At 34.8% G+C, this 20,912-nt stretch overlaps 1 protein-coding gene and 1 pseudogene across 3 annotated transcripts in view; both read left to right on the top strand.

The window, feature by feature from the left end:
* FHIT (fragile histidine triad diadenosine triphosphatase) overlaps positions 1-20,912 on the top strand; it is a 1,278,128-nt gene that overhangs the window by 705,710 nt on the left and 551,506 nt on the right. The gene's annotated exons all lie outside the window — the stretch shown is intronic.
* Positions 13,556-13,674, top strand: LOC118602496 (annotated as a pseudogene).

Below are 20,912 nucleotides of genomic sequence, written 5' to 3' on the forward strand. Positions count from 1 at the left end.
CAATGTGATAATAACACAGTGATTAAACAAAGCCATCTTAAAAATGATAGAGATAAAAAATGATAGTGAAAGTATGTAATTACCTACACTCCAAAAAAGATTACAAACAACAGACAAAGGAGGTACACCTATGAATTACAACAAAGAACTTCTCAATTGATGATTTATTTCAGTTGACATTTGTCTTTCTTGTCAGGATAGATATTAAATTTTTTGTGTGTGAAAAAATCAAAATAAATGCCTGTTTGTATTTTCAAATAATTCATTCTACTTATAGACAGCTGTTACTGATTGTTCTTTGCATGTCCATTGAGTTTTAAAATCTAGTTCACTTTGGCTGTAAATTTACTTTTTTAAATAGCATATTTAAATTTCATTTGACATACTAAAAAGTATATGTAGCCTTTGGAGTTTTTAAAATCATTTAATGTCATTTTCTTGCTTTGCTTTTTTTCTTTTAATAAAGCCATCTGTTTAGTAAACATAGAAAATTGATTGATATGAAACCCAAAAAGTTCATAATGACAACTAAATAACAGATGACAGATTAGACAAGAACAAGTCATTAAGTTGGCCTATAAAAGGACAGCCATCTGCACCACTAAAACAATCTTCCTATTGATGACAGTAATAATTTTCTGACTCCATGACAGCTAAGAATTTATAGAATAAAATGGAAAGCTTTTAAATTGAGAAGTGAAACTTGATTTTGGGTAATTAGTGTAACCATTTTATTTCAGTGTTACATGACAAATGAATCAAGATTATAACAAAATCTTTGAGAACAAATAATTTATTCTGTGTATACATGTGTGTTTCATCTGACACACAGAATGACGAATGTACCATGATTTTTCTGGACTGAATTATTAACAAATGTAGAGAATCTAATTCATTGCAGATTAAAAAGATTTATGCTTCAAGATTCTTTAAAATCATACTCTACAAATTAGTGACTTAAAATTAAAATATAAATTTAGTGCCTGTGTTTACGGATAACCAATCACAGACCCCTAAGACTGAAAAGGGCCATAGGGCCATCTGTCCTTGCCGTGCCAATGCTGTCATCAAAGTTGAATCCATTTTAGGGTCACTAACAAAATACCAGAGAATAACAAGGAATGATATATATTTTGTAGAGTAAAATAGAGTCAGGTACAAGCAATTGTATATGGTTAATTTAAGAGAACCTATAGCTGCCGGTATTTAAAAACCAAGTTGAATTAGTTGGTTTTAATTTAGAGTTGTTTTTCATATTCTCTCAATGAGCTACTCCTCTCATTAATGCTAAATGACTTGAACCTTTGCTCTCTAATGTGTAATGTTATTAGAATTAAATGTGGTAAAAGTGACTTAAATGATATTGGATTCTTTTTCTGATAACTATTGTTTCTCTGTTTCTTCAAGTTCTGTGTGGAAACACCTTCATTAATACTTACAGCATGAAAAAATATTGATATTTAATTGGCTTGGGGCTTTGTAGAGAATAGTCCTATGTCAGAACCTAAGGATTATTACTAAAACTGGGTCATTACTTAGCAGGGTATCGGAATTTTGTACCCCCCAATCCCGCACTTTGAATTTTTATCATTTTTATGGATATGATGGTTCATGCTCTATATGGATAAGAAAAGTTTAAAGTAAAAATATAAAGAAGAAAACAAGACCCTGAAAGTCTACCTTTCACAGATAGCTACTAATACCATTTAAACATACATACTTTTTTGCTAGGCATTTATGTATATTTTCAAAATAAAATGGTAATTGTATTTTAAATAGTGTTTGGTACCTACTTTTTTTCACTTAATATATTGTGAGCATGTCACATATCATGAAAACACTTTATTATTCTAACAGCAATTTACTGTATCACAAACAATATTCAATATTACCAATTTTTTTTTTCAAAGAATCACTTTAATTAGTTTTAACCCTAAAGCTTTTAAAAGTGGAATCAATGGGAAGGCAAGGATGTAGGAGATTAATTTTCTAACATTTCTCTTGTAAACTCATATTTTAGATTCTTCTTTGGAGTAAAGCACACTCTTCAGCTGTTTACAAGGTAATTTCTGAGTTGTAAAAACTCCATGTTCCTCCACTGTATTCCACCATTCAATTTCGGCTGCCAGTCAGACAGAAAGAAAGTATGGCGACCATCTTTTCTTGCATCTGCACTGGGACCTTAGCAGCAGACAGTAACTGTTCCAGGTCTGTCAAATAGATTCGTACCGATTCTTTATTATAGGACATTTAAATTACCCCAGCCCATCATCGTGATAGAAATATTATCGTACATAAATCTTTGGGCATGTGATTGTTTCCAAGAAGTAGGATAGTTAGGATAAATGTGTAAAATTCGTTAAAGCTTTTGCTGCATTATACCAAATTTCTCTTTAGAAAAGCTATTGGACCTGCCATCACTATATGAATGTTCATTTTTTTCACACACTTCTTAATGATTTTTAAAATCTTTGTAATTTTAATAGTGAATATGTCTTATTTCAATTTGAATTTTTGTTTATTAAGATTACCATGGTTTTTTAAAATTTGTTTTTCAGTTCAAATTTTTTTTTTCCTGTGAAGTGCCTTTTTGATTCCTTTGCCCATCTCATTTCTAAAGTTTGCTTTACAAATTAACAACTAATTTCCTTTTTGTGTTAAAGCTCTTATGTTTGCAAGATGTCATGCTTGTGAGATGAGAAAGCTCACTTCTATTTTGTTTAATTAAAGCTGTTATGCCAAGCAGTGTTCATGCTTAATAATTTATTTCTAAATTCACTGGACCAAGAGTACTTCAGACTTAGACTCACTAACACGAGGTGGCATAGAAAATGTCTGCTACTAATGTGTGGGTCCCATGGTCTTTGGGGTAAGGTGAAAAACTTTCTCTCTGGCAGTTTTTAGTCTTAGTATACATTGGATAGTTTATAATAATTGTACAAGCAATTAGTCTTTTACTGACCACACCTGGGCATCTGGAAAGACAAGCAAGAGAGAGAACCACGTCCTGGTTTATTTGTTATGTAGGAGATGATGGATGGGGTGAGTAGAGAAGGAGAGGATTCAAATTCTTAGTGGATCTGATTTTTTCATAGTATTTCACGTGGAGCAGCCAAAGTCCCTGGAGTCATAGCAAGAGTGATGAAATAACAATAAGATCACCTGAAAGTTTTTCACGAGGAATGATTTTAAGTGTATCATGTTAAACCATTGAAATAAACACGAAGAACTGGCCTCTGTATAAATCAAAGTTATTCAGCTGAAAATTAAGGCTATCTGGCAAACCATCTGTTATGTTTTATGGAATTGATCTCCAAGGCAGATGTGAGTAGAGGACTGAATTTCCCTCACTAAGTTGTAGAGCCAGTCCAACCACAGGGAGCTCCCTTGCTTCCTGGTATCTGATGAAAGTACATGACAAGGAACCTCAGAAGAAATGCTCTCAGAAAAGCATCACTCTTTATATTTCATGTAAGTTAATAACATTGATATATTGCTTGAAGCAAGATATGAGAAAAATTAACTTCTGGGTATAGTGGGTACCTATGATATTTTTTTTCGATTCAACATGTGTTAGTTTGTAAAATCTTTGTTTCCTATCGTTCTGCATAAATCTTTTACCCTTAAAGGCCCTGCCTCAGGCTTCCTGCTAACAGATTTAGTGTTTCAAATCTCTCAGCATATTTCACCCACATTTTCCAAGCTTATTATTGCCTTATCTTAAAGTGCTTCTCTTAGCTTTTGTATAGCCTTGGGTAATATAGCATTTATTTATTTACTCTTCACTTATTATTTATTGAGCACCTACTATGGGCCAGAAACTTCCTGCATGCTGGAAATATAAAAAAAGAAAGTCATGATTCCTGATCCCAAATAGCAACTACTCTAGTAGGTATGGCAATCACATGAAGAGATTATTATAACACAAGAAAAAAAAGTAAAATGTTTAACGTTGCATAGGTTATTAGGGAAGCAGTGAAGAGGGACATATTTATTAAGGAAGGCTTCTTGGAGTAAGGGCTACCTAGTTAAATCCTTAGGGGTCATAAGGATTAGCCAGAGCTAGGACTGAGAAGTAAAGAAAATGCGTAGTTTCTTCAGGAGTCTATAAATGATTTCATTGTGTTAAAAATAAGTTATGAGCAGGAGATGACAAAAATGACTGATCTGTTTCTTTGCCAACCGTAGGTACTATTAAATTCCCTAGATTTCAAATGGCCCAGGGAAGAGTAGTAGTATGAGAATTTTAAAGGAATTTTGTCTTGCTCTCTTCACATCATATTGTTGTTATCAGCTTATTACAAGTAATACCAGCTCATCCATTGCTTTTAACTGTAGTGATAACAAATACTTATATAACTTTGAAGGATGATGGATGATAAAAACTGTTTCTCCACAGTCCCTATGTCTCTGACCTTGATCTTCTCTACCCTGTTGCACATATCATTAGACAAAATTCTGTGTCAAAGAAAATACCACCTTTCTCCTTTTCTGCATATACAGTTAGACCAGACCTATCTTCCTGTCATGCTGAGGAAATGTACAACAGAGCGGAAATGTACAGCAGAGCGACTCAGTATTGGTCTGCTGCTGGTTAAAGAGCTTGCATCAGAATGTAATTGAAAGCATTGCTTCCTTCATTGAGAAAGTCTTACTGTGAAAAGTAAACATCAGCCAAACTAAATAATGTGCCTAGTGAGGTAGTTGATTTAAATTTTGGGGCAAACTCCTTGTATTAGTTTATTATTACTACATAACAAATTATGCAAAATTTAGTGGTGTAAAACAAGACACATTTATCATCTCAGTTTATGTGGGTCAGAAGTTCAGGAATGTCTTAGGTGGGTTCTCTGCTTCAGAGTTATACCAGATTGTAATCTGGGTTTCTCTTGGGGCTGTGGTCTCATCAGCCACGCATTAGCAAACAATTCACTTTAAACTCCTTCAGGTTATTGACAGAATTCATTTCCCTGTGGCTGTAGAATTCAGAGCTATTTGCTTCTTCAAAGCCAGAGTCTTATATAACATTATCATGGAAGTAACATATTACCTTTGCATGTTCTATTGGTTAAAATCAAGTCACAGGTTCTTCCTTCACACAGGAGGGATTATACAAGGGCATGAATGCCAATAGGCAGGATCATGTACGTTACCTGTCCACAACACTTCCTGTCTCTTCTGAGGCCAAGAATAAATAGATTGAAGAGAGTGGCAATATTCATGGACCATACCTGAAATAGCACTATTAGTGTAATACAATGAAAGATAAGGAAGAGGAAGAGATAACTCTGCTTTCTTTTAGCTTCCTTGATCAGGAACAAAGATGACATCATTTTGAGGGGAGTACAGATGCTTAAACATGTGTTTTATTTGTTCTACATGATGATTTTTTAAAAAAAAATTGTGACATTACATAAAATTTTGGAGCTAATAAGTAAAAATTTTTATTTGTGATTCCATTAAAAAAGAAAAAGTAGAACACTCTAGTAGCTTGGGACCCTCTACCTTCCTGCTGTGAAAACTTGGTTAGGGCTTAGTAGAAGAAACCCACATTTTTTAGTTGAGTTTACTGAAATCTCTACTGCTCAGAAACCCAGTATACAAATACCCTGAAATCAGGACCCCTCTGCTAATTTACTCTACCTGCTGATGCTTCTTCTGGAATTTAAGAGACATCCTGAGGACCTTTGGGTACTCAGTCCCAATTGGCATTGCTATTGTTACTGTGGTCCTTGATCCTTTTACCCCTGCTGTAGGTTTGGAATTATATACTGTAAATATCTATTAATTTTACATTTATAGAATATAATTATTACTTACAGCATTTTTAGTAGGTGACCACATCAATAACAACTTTCTCTGGCTGACTTTCAGAATGATGGTTTCCAGTGCCTTATTTTTAGCTGCTGCAGCCACATAAATAGAATGAATCAGGAAATTGTAAAAACTTAAGAAAACAGATGTCAACATAACCAGGTCTTATCCTCAGTGAGCTGACAACCTTGAAGGGAATACGTAACATTAGACATAAATATAGCAGTAATATATGATTTACAACACTTTGCCTGTAATTTAGTAATTGAATTTGCACACACACACATATCTGTTATTTCCTTACAAAACGTTATCCAAGTTGTGATAAAGTTTTTAAAAAAATGATCTTTGAATAGTGTTATGCTTTCTATCAAGAAGCTGCATTTGCTGAAGTCCTTGGTTTATGAACAAACTGTTTATATCCAGAAAGATCTTTTTATTTTTGGATTTTAGTATCCCAAGAAAAAGTTATATGTGATGAATCCCTTAAAATATAGCTTTTTATTTTTGGATTTTAGTATCCCTAGAAAAAGTTAGATGTGACGAATTCCTTAAAATATAGTTTTTTATCAGTTAATATTTTTATAATAGTATTGAACCCCTTAATTGTGGGAGCTGTTAGTGTTTGTCTCTTAGGGAAGCATTCCAAAAGCCATTTAAAAATCCATATTTGTTATATTTGTCCAGATGGTAAGTATTAAGATATGACTATTTTCTTTTGTATAATGCATTCTTCCTGTCTGTCCTGCAAAATCTGTAAATAACTTGAGATCAGGGAGTATTCTTAATACTAGAAAAGATTGACAGTTAGAACTTGTGTGTTGAAGTTAGCTGGTGATGTTATGCTGAATTAGCTTTCAACACTTAAAAAGTGAGACTTTGCATAGAAGTCTCTTAATTTACCTTTTCTCTTTAAAAATAGGTAATGAATAATGGTTTATTAATTATTTTAATAAAACACAGCATTAGACGTTATGAAATCTGAAATCTGGCTCCTCTATTGAGAGGGTAAAACAACAAAACCTGTGTGCAAGTGTGTTGGATGTCAGATAGCGCCACACTGCAATGGAGGTTATCGCTCATACATGTGGAGTGAGCTGGGGCTACCTGGGCAACGCTGTTGAACTTGTCTAGGGTCACTCACATGTCTGGGGTGGGCTGGCTGGCTGTAGGATGATCTGGGTTCATCTAGGCTGTCCTTATCCGGAAGGACTCAGCTTTGCTTCAGGTATTTTATTCTCCAGCAGGCTAGCCAAGGGATGTTCTCACGCTGATAGCGATGGCAGAGAGCACAAAGAGAAATACACAAATGCTTTTCAAGGCAGTTTCTGAGTCACATTTGCTAATATCCCATTGACTAAATCAGGTCACATGCTGAGTCATGTGTTTGTGGGTGAGGTAGAATGCATAGTGGGAGCTCACTGCAGAATTACATGGGGTCATCCTTGTGGTCCACCACAAGTGCTACACTCTCGGTGCCCATGTCTTATTTTAAAATCCTACATATATGTATACTGTGTGTATGTGTGTTTGACCTTCTTTGCCTGTTTTGGAACTATCAAACTAAGCCCTTTCAAAAACAAAGTGAATAAATAACTCTTGAGTGGTTTTTAGTGCATGTGTTAGTTTTCCTTGTCAAAAAAAAAATACAAAATGAATCTTTATAAAATCCTTGATTTTAATATAGACCCTATGACCTTAGTGCAGATTTGACTATTTTGTGTGAAAAGTTTTCAACGTTATTGGAATATAAAACTGTTCAACATTTTGCTTAAATGTGGAATTACTGTATAAAAAAAAATAAAATCAATCAAGCAATAGTAATTAACAGCCTAACCTAAAAGCTCCTCTTGGTTAAGTAATCATGTTGTTCATTTACTTATTCATTTGTAGAATAAACATTTGTCAGCCCTTAGGTGTAGTTAAAGAATAAGGGCTTTGTAGAACTTTGTCTTTTGAATGCAAGTGTATAAATAGACACATGTTTTCTTGGTGTAGTTTCGGTCTTAGCAGGAATATTCGTTTTGCTAATTTATTAACATTTTCTTATATGAAAAGACAGGCAGATTTGGGGCAAATAACACAAAGTGTCTACAAAAAACAGTGGTAATCTGAAAATAGGACTGAATATTTTAAATTTTGTTTCAAAGAAGAGAATGATCTTAGTGTTACAATTTTTTCTTCTTAAGACACACTTAAAAAAAAAATACCTACAACCCTTTGCATCCACAATAAATGTTGCTGTGAAAGTGTTACAGTTTTGTTTTCCTAAATTGCATAAGTAATCACCGCCCCCCCAACCCTGCCTGCACTTGCTAAGTTGATGCTTCCCTTTTTAATGGCTGTAATATATTTGTAAACATGTTTCTTAACTTACTTGAAAACATGTTGGTTCCATCTCATTTATTTGCAGACAACTTACTGTCTGTTGAATCTTTAGCTTCTTTTTTTCTAATGACTCCTTTGAAATATTATTTTAATGAACCTATGAAACACATCATTGTATTCTTTATGTTGTGGTTGGACTGCTAATGAGACTCATCCATTAAGCAAATGGCTTTGTAGGCAATACAAATGTAATAAATAAAGTTAGTCTGTTCTTTACTACTTTTCTGCTGATGGGCATACCTCATGCTGAGAAGGTAATGTTTCATGACCAAACAGTTCACTTGGTAGGCAGATTGGGAATCTTTGCATTAAAAAAATTAAAGAATATCATAAAAGCATATATGTGACACCCACTATGTTCATTAAACTATAAGATAATGTATTTCTGTTATAAGCATTATATTCCAAGATGGTGTGCCTTATAGAGGAAATTAAGTATCCATGTGATCAATAGAAGCAAAAAAAAAAAAAAAATGCTTCTTCATAGAGGGTAAAAAAAAACCCTTTTTTTTTTTTTTTTTTTTTTTTTAAAGAAAGCAACACCTCTGCAACGGATTGCATCGAATAACGAAATTCAGGTCCTTTCAATTTGACCTCATTATGGGCTTTGATTTTCTGCCTCATCGAAAGGAGATACAGGTGTCAAAAATGATCTTGCCACCTTGTTTCAGTGCAATCTATTTGCAACCACCAATTCTACCTTGGGATCCCAAGTTTCTTCATTATTTTTGGGAAAATATTATAAGAATTTGCTCAATATTTAGTTGGTAAAAGCTATAATAATAATAATAATAATTATTTTCACATATGTAATTGGATAGTTTTGTAGGTTTGCCGTTCTGATCAATAGAAACAACAGGATATCACTGCCAACTGGTTATTTCTCTACTACTATGATGGGGAGCATAGCCTGGCTGAGCTCGCAGAATTTTAGGTCTCCACAACTGTGAAGGATTCCAGCCTCTAAGAATAAATACATTAATTGGTGAGCAATTTCTGGGGCCCTCTCAAAAAATTCACTGTGGATTTGGGCATAGACAAAGGCAAATGCTGGCAAAGAACAGGCATTTCTTCTCTAGCCAGGACATTCTCTGTTGTTTTAAGCCCATTGTTCTAGGGGTTCGTTTGGTGAAAATGAAATACAAAAGGAAAAAGGAAGTAAGATCAAGCTTTACATAGCAACAAAAATTAAAAAAATTGCCTTCAGTTTTGGAAGCAATTTTTCTATAAGAAGTTGCCGATGCAACTTCAAGAAACAAATGGTACATTAAAAAAGTTATACAGTACATTTATGTGTTGTAACATTTGTGAAATCAGGTCCCTCTTATAACTGATAGAGTGCTATAGTTTTTAAAAAGATGTATTTTCTTAAACTACATAAGGTAATGGTAGGTCCTACTGTTGATGTCATCGAAGATTTAGTAAACTACTGTAGTTTGGGATTTTATTGTTTCATTCCTAGTAAAGTATCTGTAATGGGAGGTAAAGGTGGTGTTACTGTCTTTAAAACAAAGAACTGCTTTCATGGATCTGATAAAAGGAGCAATTTAGTCTCAAGCTTGATTTCATGGGTCATCTAGGTACCTGCTCTAGTTTACAAGCTTTGGTCTCCCTTGCTTGCATCCCTGAAATCTTAATGATTTATCTTTACGAGCTTGAAAAGGAGAGTTCCCACATGTGTCCATGCCACCACAGATACTCAGTCCTCATTCTAATCTGAAAACTGTGTGATTGTAGATATTTTACAATATCCTGAACTAGTAAAGAATCATACTTTTGGCCATGCAATTCCCTGACCATAAGTTGTGGACCAGTGATGGTCAATAGTTATTCTGCCATCTTTAATTGATTCATTAGAGTGACCGGTGTACTCTGTGGCACTCATTGCGAGTCATGCCCGGCCTCAGCAGGAAAGTCCACCATGAGCTATAGTGATGCCTCTCATGAACACAGACTGGATGTTGGGGATGGAAACACCATATTTATATTGTCTCTCTCATACACTCTCAGTCCTTTGTCCATCACCAGTTCTGAGATGAATAATTTAAAATTTGCGAATCATGTGGGTTAAGGTTAGGATAGTCTTGATCTTAAATAAAGCACACCATTTTTTAAAAAATTCACTGTAAAGCAATTTACAGTGTTCAATAAAGGAAATGTTCTAATAATATTATCTTAAATATTATCTAGGATATGCTTCAAAATAATTTCTCGAGTGTTAGTAGAGGTATAAATGATTCATTAACCATTCTCTGTACATTTACAATTTTTTACATTAAAATCAAATCTTGAAATGGAGGCTCTCATACTTTAGTTAATAAAGTTCTTTGAACTGGATGATGGACTGATTTTGATAACAGCTTCCAAAGAGTGTTAGAATGAGGTTTTAATGTGGCTCATTTTTTAATTAGAAGAAATCTTGAAAGATACTTATGCATCTAGCACAATCTTTATTAACTTCACTGAAACAGCCACAGCAAAAATCAACATGTTTTTTTATTAATAACATTGGGGAAAATCTCTAAAATTAAGCCTTTTGCTATTTCTGTAGTTTCTCCTCGCTTTTTCGAATTTTTGTCTTTTATAGCCTCAAGAAGTAGGATAGCTTGAAATAATTTCGAGGTTGTAAACATATCACCAAAGATGCAGACTTATGGAATCTGCTCTGTTGCTCTGCCATGGTGGCTATCTCCGCCTGTTTGTGACATGAGGTATGGCTCTTCAATTAAAATAGGAAGAAAATAGATGCAAAGTACAAATATTTCAATGCATTAGTGGCTTAATGTTTATTCTTCTTAATTGCTATTCATATTGACTTTGTTAAATACATTTCAGTCTACTTAAGTTTTTATTATCTGTCCCCAAAAACACCTATTTTGAAAACAGTAAAAATGTAAATGCAGTCTAGTGAATAGAGACATGCTAGTAGTTTCCAACAAAATGTCTCCCATAAGTAAAAAACAGAAAACACACTTACTTCACCAAGGACCTTTTTGAAATGATGATTAATTGCTTTTTAAAGGAATTATTCTAGAGATATGCTAAGCTACTCAGCAGTAATTTAAAGTTGGCAACCTGTTAACCGTCTCCCGTCTGCTCCATTGAGGTCAGCCAGCTTCTCTTGGATAACTGTACTCGGAGAGTTTGAAAGCAAAGTGCAAAATGCCATCCTTAAAATTAGAGCTGTCACATTAAATTATGTCACATTTGATGACAGGTCACAAGAGAAAGTGATACATGACTTTATAAACACGAGTTACCAAAAGCACACTCATTGGAATTCTGGTTGTCCACCATTGTTAGACCAGAAGTTGTTTTTTGTCAAAAACTAACAGAATCCAGGGCTTTTAAAGGGGATCTTAAAATAGAAAAGGATGTTTTTCTATTGTGGATAGTTTATCGAATGTGGATTAAAATGTGGTTGGCAGAAAGAAAGAGAATCACCTATAAATAGTGATAACAGTCTCACTAATTTTAAATTGCAGTCTAGCCCATCATTAAAAATGAAAATATTGTTAATTAGGCTACATAAGTTATTATGAAAAATGATGTTAGGAAATTTGGGGTGGTATTAGTAGCGCATCTGGGGGAGCACAGGGAGGTGACATTTAGAATAATTAATGCTCCACCTTTCTCCACCATATCTTACATATACTTGTTTCAGGTAAAATATCCAACAATGGAATTGATGGTTTGAGCTGTAGCTATACAGCTCTTCCTATTCCTTTACATGGCATGCTACCTTCCTATAATTGTACCTTAGACTGCTAGGGAATGTGTCAATTTTAATCAGTTTTATGATTAGACAAGTCCTCTGGGCCATCCTTCTGTACCACCTCCAACTCCTGTTCCCCATACTTACAGAATTGCAGGCAACTTTCAGTATCTCAAAAGTAAAAATCTCTTCTTGAATTGTTAGTGTTGGTGTATTAGGTAGCTCACACATAATAATTTATGCTATTATTCTGTAGTTATTTCAGTATATTAAATTATATTTTAAAAGATTGTATGGAAGATATAATTTATTACAAAAACTAAGATATGCAAAAATAAAACCATTTTCTACAACTTAATTTCTATATCAAATATCCATTCTATCAGGCTGGTGGGAAGAAATGATATTTTAGGGATTCTGTTTTCCTTTCTCCTTTGGGTTGTATTCATCTCAGGATAGGGAAGGATCCCACTGGTCTCCAATGTCACCTGTCCACTCTTGCATCCACAAAGACATCCACTGTCCTACACGGTCTTCTCTGTGCAGTTGTGGCATCACTTTAAACTCACATGTTGCTGGTGTCTGCAAAGTGTCTGGGTCACAAGGTTTCTGTATGTCCATGACACTCTTTGGGCACAGGGCTCTTTCTCTTGCTTTCATTCCATGTTGAAACGCCAACAACTTTGGGAGGGAACGTTAAGTGTATAAAATCCTAAAAGGGAAAGGCCAAAAGAAGAGTCATATCCTTCTCATAGGGCTCTCCCTGTGGAAGGAGGTGGGCAGGTTTTGCTTCTACTCTTGGATTTCCTGAAGCCAGCTGAGGCTTTAGCCATCTTCCATGCTTGACTAGGGGAGCAGGGAGGTCTGCACCTGTTATCCTCACTGTCTCTATATACTTTTCTCTACTTCCAGTTTAAGTTGCCTGGGTGGATAGAGTAGTGTTTAGGGTTGGAGGAGGAAGAAACCAGTTTCTTAATCAGAGAGTTTTCTTGTATTTTTGCTTTTTATTTTGGGTAACCCAGTTTATTTCCTCAAGTCCTAGATATTGATACTCATAAACCAGAGAGACCTTTCATTTTTTCTCAGCTTTTATCTTTGTCACATTCCTTCCCAGAGGACATGAATACACAGTAGTCCAGCTATGCGGATAGGAAGTCAAATGAATGAAGACAGAAGAGTTTGGGATGTAGGGGTAGATTGGGGTTGGTGCTTATGGTGGGGTAACTACTATTTGATATTGAAAACAAACTTCTTATGGCTCTCATTTTTTTTGTTTAGAGGATATAGCAGAGTTCACCAAATATCAAAGTTGGAATCTACTAATACAGGTTTGAATTTGGGCTCTACTGTTTATTCACTCTGGGCTTGTAATGTAACTTTTCTGTGCCAAAATTAGCTATAAAATTGGGTTGATGATGAATTACTTGTGAAGTTTGAGTGAAAGATCTAAATTCTGTCAAGTTAATGACAGAATTTGCTTTGAAAGCCAACAAATGTGAGATGGCTATCATCACAAGTAATAACAAGTGTTGGAAAGATTTTATGGAAAAAGGAACCCTCATACACTGCTAATGGGAATGCAAACTGATACACCCAGTATGGAAAACAGCATAGAGGTTCCTTAAAAAACTAAGAATTGTCTATGGCTATGCCACCCTAAACAAGCCTGATCCTGTCTGATCTCAGAAGCTAAGCACGGTTGGGCCTGGTTAGTACTTGGATGGGAGACCGCCTAGGAAGACCAGGTACTGTAGGTGTAAAAACCAAACAAACAAATAAAACAAAACAAAAAAAATGACAAACAAAAATAAGAATTGAATTACCATATGATCCAGCAATTTCTATTCTGGATATTTACCCAAAAAAGCTGAAAATATCCACAAAGATATATGCACCCCAATGTTCATAGCAGCATTGTTCATGGTGGTCAGGGTATGGAAGAAACCAAAGTGCCCTACAGTAGATGATTAGATAAAGATGATGTGGTACATAAATTCAGTGGAGTATTACTCAGCCATAATAAAAGACGAAGTACTGCCTTTTGTGACAACATGGATGGATCTCGAGTAATCATGCCAAGTAAAATAAGTCAGACAGAAAAAGTTGAAAACCTTACGATATCACTCATATGTAGGATATAAAACTGAAAGAAACAAACATGACAAGCAGTCTCATGGACACAGACAGTGAATTAATGGTTAGCAGAGGGAAGGAGGAAAGGGGAGAAGGGGGAAGGTAGGTGGGGGTAAAAGGAGTCAAATATTTGGTGACCGAAGGAAATCTAACTCTAGGTGGTGAATGCACAATGCAATATATGTATTACTATTGAAAAACACACTTGAAACTTATTTGATTTTGTTAATGCCACACCCAATACTTTTTTAATTAAAAAAGAAAATCTTCAAAAATAAACACAAGCCAACAAATGTGAACTTATTTCCAATTTTCTATCAAATCTATTCTTCATTTATAATTACTCTCTATAATTTTCAACTTTTACTGCCCTCAGGCAATATTTTATCTCCTTTGAATCTCAGTTAAATTTTTAATTTCTCATCCAAAGCCAAAATCTTGTCAGTCTCAAAATTTTTCTGTGTTCCATGTTAATTTTAAGTATTTGTGTTTAGTTTGAGGGAAGAGGGCAACTCAGAATTTTATAGGATTATGTAAAGCATCTTGCTGTTTATCAGAAGAAAAGGATATTCAGTCTATTTAAAGAATAAAAAAGGCTTCACAATAATGAGAATGCACTTAATGCCATGGAACTATACACTTAAAAGTAAATTTGGTGCTATGTATATTTTACCATATTTTAATTTATTTTTAAAAGCAGCATGGAGTACCCAAACATAAGATATTCATAAAGTGAGACTCTCAGGCACTCTATTCTACCTACCAGGTTAGAGTGCCTTTCCCATCATGCCAGTGATCAGATAGCTGCTATGCAAAGACCTGTCTCTGCCCTTTAACTTTTGCTCATGCAGTTGTTCTTTCCGTGACTGCTTACTAAGCTCATGCTGTGGACAGGGCTCCAACCCAGGTATCCTGAGCCATTTCCTTGGCAGCTCGACAGATAGCCTTTGCCTACCCCTCACTAAAATATCCGTGGAGATACAGAAAGCATGATTATCACAACACCCATAATGAAGATAGAAGTCATCCTAATTCTAGAATTTGAGAAAGAATGATACTATTTATAAAGCAAAAAGAACGGGCTGGAGACATCTTTTCAGACATAAGCACACATTTCCTACCTTCAATCTATCAAAAAAGATGTCTTGAGAAAAAGGTCGAGGTGGGGGTGCGGTGTGGGGAATGGAATGGAGAAGAAATATATGACTTGTTACTTTAAAAGCATGGATCCTTAACACAGATTTATACAAGCACTTATGATTCGTGATAGCAAGTGTTTTTCACACTGGTGCCCTTGCCTCCACGTGGACCAGATTCTTCAGGCTTCTGGAGAGTTCACATATCTGTAGGTTTAAAATACAGTGCTATAATTGAACAGATTTTAATTTCACCATTTTAAAATTATACTGTTTATTTGATCCTTTAAATAAAATTATAATAAATTTATCATATTATTGCCCCCCAAAAGGCTTAATATAGGTTTACTAGTATGAACACAAGTTCCATGTGGGTATACCCAACTCAGAACAACAAAACTCCATGGAGTCAAACAAATATCCTTTTTCAACAATTGAGTAATTATCCCTTAGTTTATCATCTTGCATATTTTGATATTTTGCCTAAAATATTTTCATTTCAGTTGTATGTATTTCATCTTTCTAATTAGATAATTAACTATTCGATGGTAATGTCTGCCCTTGGTTTATACCTCTCAAGAGCAGAAAATAGTCTTTTGGATCTAAGGGGCAAGAATCGACAGAAGTGCTGAGGTGGATGACCAGTGTGTCATGGCCATATGAACAAAGACTGGAGGCAGTGTGCCACTTATTTGCTAGTTCTAGCTATAGAAACACAGTTTATGTTTATTGATTATGGAGTCACCAAGAAAGAAAACCCTATTATTGTTTGAACCTCTATATTCATATAAATATGCAACTTCAGTTTTAAGTATCTCTTCTTACTTGGAATTTATTTTATGGAATTTTTGGTAATGATTTAAAATTACTTAAGACTATTGGATTAAAATATAACAATTATATAAGCGTTCCTGTAATAAAATCTTTGTTGGCTTAATTGGTAATGTAGGCACAACTGAGTTTAGAGAACAAAAGTAAAAAAAAAAAAAAAGATTATATACCTCTCAAAAAATTTTGAAACTGAAGAATCTGTGCCAGAGCATAAATTGACATGTTTGCATTTAAAATCAAACTATAGGTGTCAAAACCCATCTGTTCAGTCAGAACTTCTAGTGAGTGATTGACAACTTTCAGAATCTCCTCTTTTGGAAAAAAGAGGGATCCTAAATTTTTTTTTTTTCCTTAAGTCTGCAATAGTTCAGTGAGACATTAAGAATGAACTTGAATAACAGTGAAGTGAGAACATAGCCCACCGTGTTGTCTATAGATAATTTACACATGGTGCCTGAGAACAAAGAGCTTGAGTCAGTTTCTTTGCGCACATCTGCTCCTAAGCACAGTGTAGTTAATTTCAGTCACTGGTGTTTTGATTCACAGCTGTTATGAAGTAGGGATTCCACTTTTGTCATGTCGGCTACAAATATTTCTTTTTAGCAGATGGGGTTCTTCTTTTTGAGGAAGGAAATAAAATCAAGAGGATAAATGAGAATAAGTAAGGAGCGTGGGTCAGCCGAAGAACTGGAGTCCCTCTGACATGTCGTTGAGGTGCTGAGAGCTGATTGTCGACAGGAAGGCTGTGTGTGCTGAGCAACTGTGAGTGTGGAATTCGAAAAAACTAATGCTGTCTGCTAAGTTAATATTCTTATCTTCCTTGGGTACATTAGATGAGAACTGGAAGTACGAACATTACCATTAGACATTTTCCTTCGTTTTAGGATATGGATAAGAAATATAGCACATTGACTCAAAATTGAATCACTCTTCATTTAACAAATGCTGAAGAGTTTAGGGGAGCTGAGTTATTTTTGGATCCTAAGATTCAAATCCAGAAAGAATAAAAGAAAAGTTGATATCCAAACAAATATTTGAAGGTCAAAAATCACTCATTTTATATATATATATGCATATGCATATGCACATACGTATTTGCTTATGCGTAACAGAAATATATAAGTGTATGTATTTGCACATACATAACAGAAATAGCAAATGTAAAGATTGATAAGCGGCATCTGCCATGGACATGGGGAGTAGGACATGTGGTCCATAATTCCTTTGTAAGCTGTATGCCAGATGGCATCTTCTGTTCTCTTGCTGGTCACCTCTTCTCACATGGAGCCTGGAAAGGAGGCATTATTATCTCTCCTTCAGAGTTAAGGAAACTGAGGTCACACAGCTATTAAGTAGTGTTCCCAGGTTTGAGGCAGGCCCATCTAGCTCTCAAAGCCACATGCTCTTTCCACTCCCCCAGGCCCTCTCGCATTCTGAAGGAAGGCTGACTTTGCAGTTGCTGCATTATATACCAGTTGGTAATTTATATGCTCTAATAAATAAATACACTGTTCAATTCCCATGACAGTGCCACCATTATATATCATGGTTTTCTGCATTCACTTGAGCTCTTCAGATATGTCATATTGTGCAGAAACCAGCCTGTGCCCTATCTTTCTTGAACACCATCTAATGAGTCTTATAACAGGATATTTTTGCCATCTTTTCTGAACGTTATTTGGAATGCAGTGTGTGTTGAAGGAATTTTCTTTCAATTCCAGGTACAAGAAATAATCGGTTGTATATATTTTGGATGTTAAACTATTGAATTTTTAAAATATTTTGGTGATTTTTAGAGACAGTACGATAGAGTTTTTTTGTAGCACAGCCTGTTGTGGAAAATCAAGCACATATGGTCTGTCATATACTGTTACAATGTTAGGCAAGGCTCCAGGATAGTAGCGATTAATGGGAAAGCTTTACCCCTTGAAGTGGAATGTGATGGAATTTGGGCAGTTTCCTATGATTAATCTTATTGATGTAGAACATATTTATTTTTCTGTTTGCAGAAGCCTTCTCTACAAAACTTGTTCTATCTTATATCCCGCTACATCTCGGGCATGACATTTTTCTCAAGGTCTCTGTGCAAATAGGAAAAATAACTTTGTTTTGGAAGTTTTTTTTTTTTTTTTTTTTTTTTTTTTTTTACAAATGGCAACTTGGATAGATGTTTTCAAGCTGTTGGGAATGCTCAGACTTGACAGTAGTGTGTAAGTACGTATTTGGGGTTCTATCAGTGTCCTTACAGAGAGTTCACAGAGTTTGATTGTTCCCAGTGGCCAGGAATGCAAACTTCTGTACGAGGTCCTCAGGCACTCCAGCCCCTCATGTTCTCTCCTCGTTCCAGGGTTCCTGCTATCTCTGGACTCTTTGGAAATGCTGAGTGACCCTGATTTTGTGTGGTGTTTCCGCAAAACTTTTAGTGTGTCTGCCTTATTTCATTGCTCTCTTTCAGTATCATGACCCGGGGTTTTTAAAGAAACACTGTGCTGGGAATGTGTTCAGTACAGCGTTAGTAACTTGTGCATCATGAAAATAAACCTTGGGGGATATGGGAGGTTTGTGATATTTTTGCCATAGTTTTGTAGCATTGTCATTTAGATTATACTTATGTGTATTCAGTATGACAAAATGTGATGTACATTTTTAAAATTAATAATTTGCAGCAGAGGCATAATGGTTGCATTCGTTAAGCATTTAGTGAGAAATTGTGCACCAAGAATTATTGAAGCAGTATGGCAATTAGATTTTGCAGATGTACAGTTTGAGGTGGCATGCATGCTCACGGGCAGGGGGAGCGGAATAAGGGAATAAAACTTAACCTTTTGGATTCCAAAAGCAGGCTTTTAACCATTATTTGACTATTTTAATTCCTTGGTATTGCTTCATCTCTTCTTAGTAGGGAATAAAAAATAGAAAATCTGTATATTGTGATTTTTTCCTACAATTTGAAAAAAAAAGTATTCTGTATAGTACTATAATTTATCACATTAAGAAGAAAACCAATGTCTCTATTAAGAACTTAGCCCAAAAAGAAATGTTGCTGAGCCTAGCTTTCCCTTGTGAAATAGCAAAACCATAATTCATCAGTGGCCAAATTTTGCCTGAGTTTTAATCTGTGTATGGCCATGGCGAGTATCAAACCAGTATACATAAGTGAAATTTCTATCCACTTACTTTACTTTCTGTCTACATCTTTAAGCATAACTCTTGAGCTTGCCAAAAGAGCAATGAAAAGTTCCTTTGTTTTGACATAATGTAACCACAGTGATGTGATTTATTGTTCTAAAGCAGCCCCTTAGTTTGTATTACAATCACATGATTTCTCTACCCCAGCCTCTCTTTTCTAAAGTTTTCCAGATTGCTAACTTATTGCATGTTATTTCACTCTGCTGTCTTGTAGAACTTTCTGTAATAAAAAAATGTTCTACACTGTCCTATATGGTAGCCATCAACTGCATATGTTTATTGAACACTGGAAATGTAGTTACTGAGACTCAGGAAGTGACTTTCTAATTTTAGTTCATTTAAATTTAAGTAGCCACATGTGGCTTTTGACTTCCGTTTTTGACAACACAGATCTAATTAGGTTTCGACAAGTGAGGTGGTTCTTGACTACAAAATGTGATAAATGGGCTCTTGAAATTTGTGAAAGAATGTCAAGCTATTATCAAATGTCATAGAACAAAGGCCATGTTTTTAATAGTTGACTTTCGACCAGTTTTTTTTTTCCCCCCATAGTCCTTCAAAAGAGCTCTATCTTCTAATCTCCTTTGTAACCGAGGAAGAGCAGAAGTGGCACTCGCTGATCTGGGTTTCCTTTTGGTCGGTTTTGTACAGACCTTGAATAATCTGAATCAGCCCAATGTGTGCACTTTGTATTTGCCATATTAAAAGAGAAATGGTGAAGTGGTAAGCTGGGAAGCAGCTCCTGCTTGGTTCAGATTTTCAGAGTACATATGAATGCACAGCTTGCTGTTGATGTAAAGCATGTGGGGAGAACTTATGGAGAATTATTTTTCTCTCATGATTGAATGCTAGTACTTGGTGGTATGTGGAAAAACAGTCTCTTGCTTGTACGGGCAAACAGCTGTTGTTATATAAAAAATAATCATGATAGAATGTACACATTTTTCATGTTTTCTGTTAGATCTGTCAGAATATGTTCTGTGTTAAAATGTGTATGTTTCGTCTGAAAAAAATATGTAATTGGTAATTTAGCATTTAAAAAAAAATTCTTAGCCAGAAATGGGAGCATATCATCCTTTTTATTTTTACCCTCTATACACTACTACTGCTCAACAGAAATAAAATACAAGCCACAAATGTGATTTTTTAATCCTCTAGTAGTCACATTAAAAAAATGAAAAGGAGGTTAATTAATTTTAATATAGTTTCTTCAACCCAATATATCTGAAATATTTAAATATGTTATCTCTATAAAAAATTAGTGAGATATTTTGTATTCTTATTTGTGATGAATCTTTGAAAACCAGTTTGTATTTTACACTTATCTCACATGATATGGACTAGCCACATATCACTTGTTCAGTAATGACATGCGGCTAGTGGCTTTCTTATTGGACAGCACAACTCGAGGTTCTTATTCAGGGCATACATAATAAATGCTTGAAATTATGAGGGTGGTCTGTCAAAATGTAAATGAGGAATTATCAGATATCCAGCAGAGATCATTAGTTCATCCACTATATTGCTTGTCAACAACCCTGTTATCAAGAGGGAAGACAAAGGTAGAATAATATGGGATCATTTGTAAAAATATTCTTATGGTTTAAAATTTCACTAGACACTTTTGATGCATCAACATTTTCTTGCTCAAATTGTGACAACCTAATATATTTTTAATTCTAAGTTTGTGGAAATTTTGTCATTTT

This window comes from Rousettus aegyptiacus, unplaced genomic scaffold (assembly GCF_014176215.1).
Source record: "Rousettus aegyptiacus isolate mRouAeg1 unplaced genomic scaffold, mRouAeg1.p scaffold_m13_p_4, whole genome shotgun sequence".
Lineage (NCBI taxonomy): Eukaryota > Metazoa > Chordata > Mammalia > Chiroptera > Pteropodidae > Rousettus > Rousettus aegyptiacus.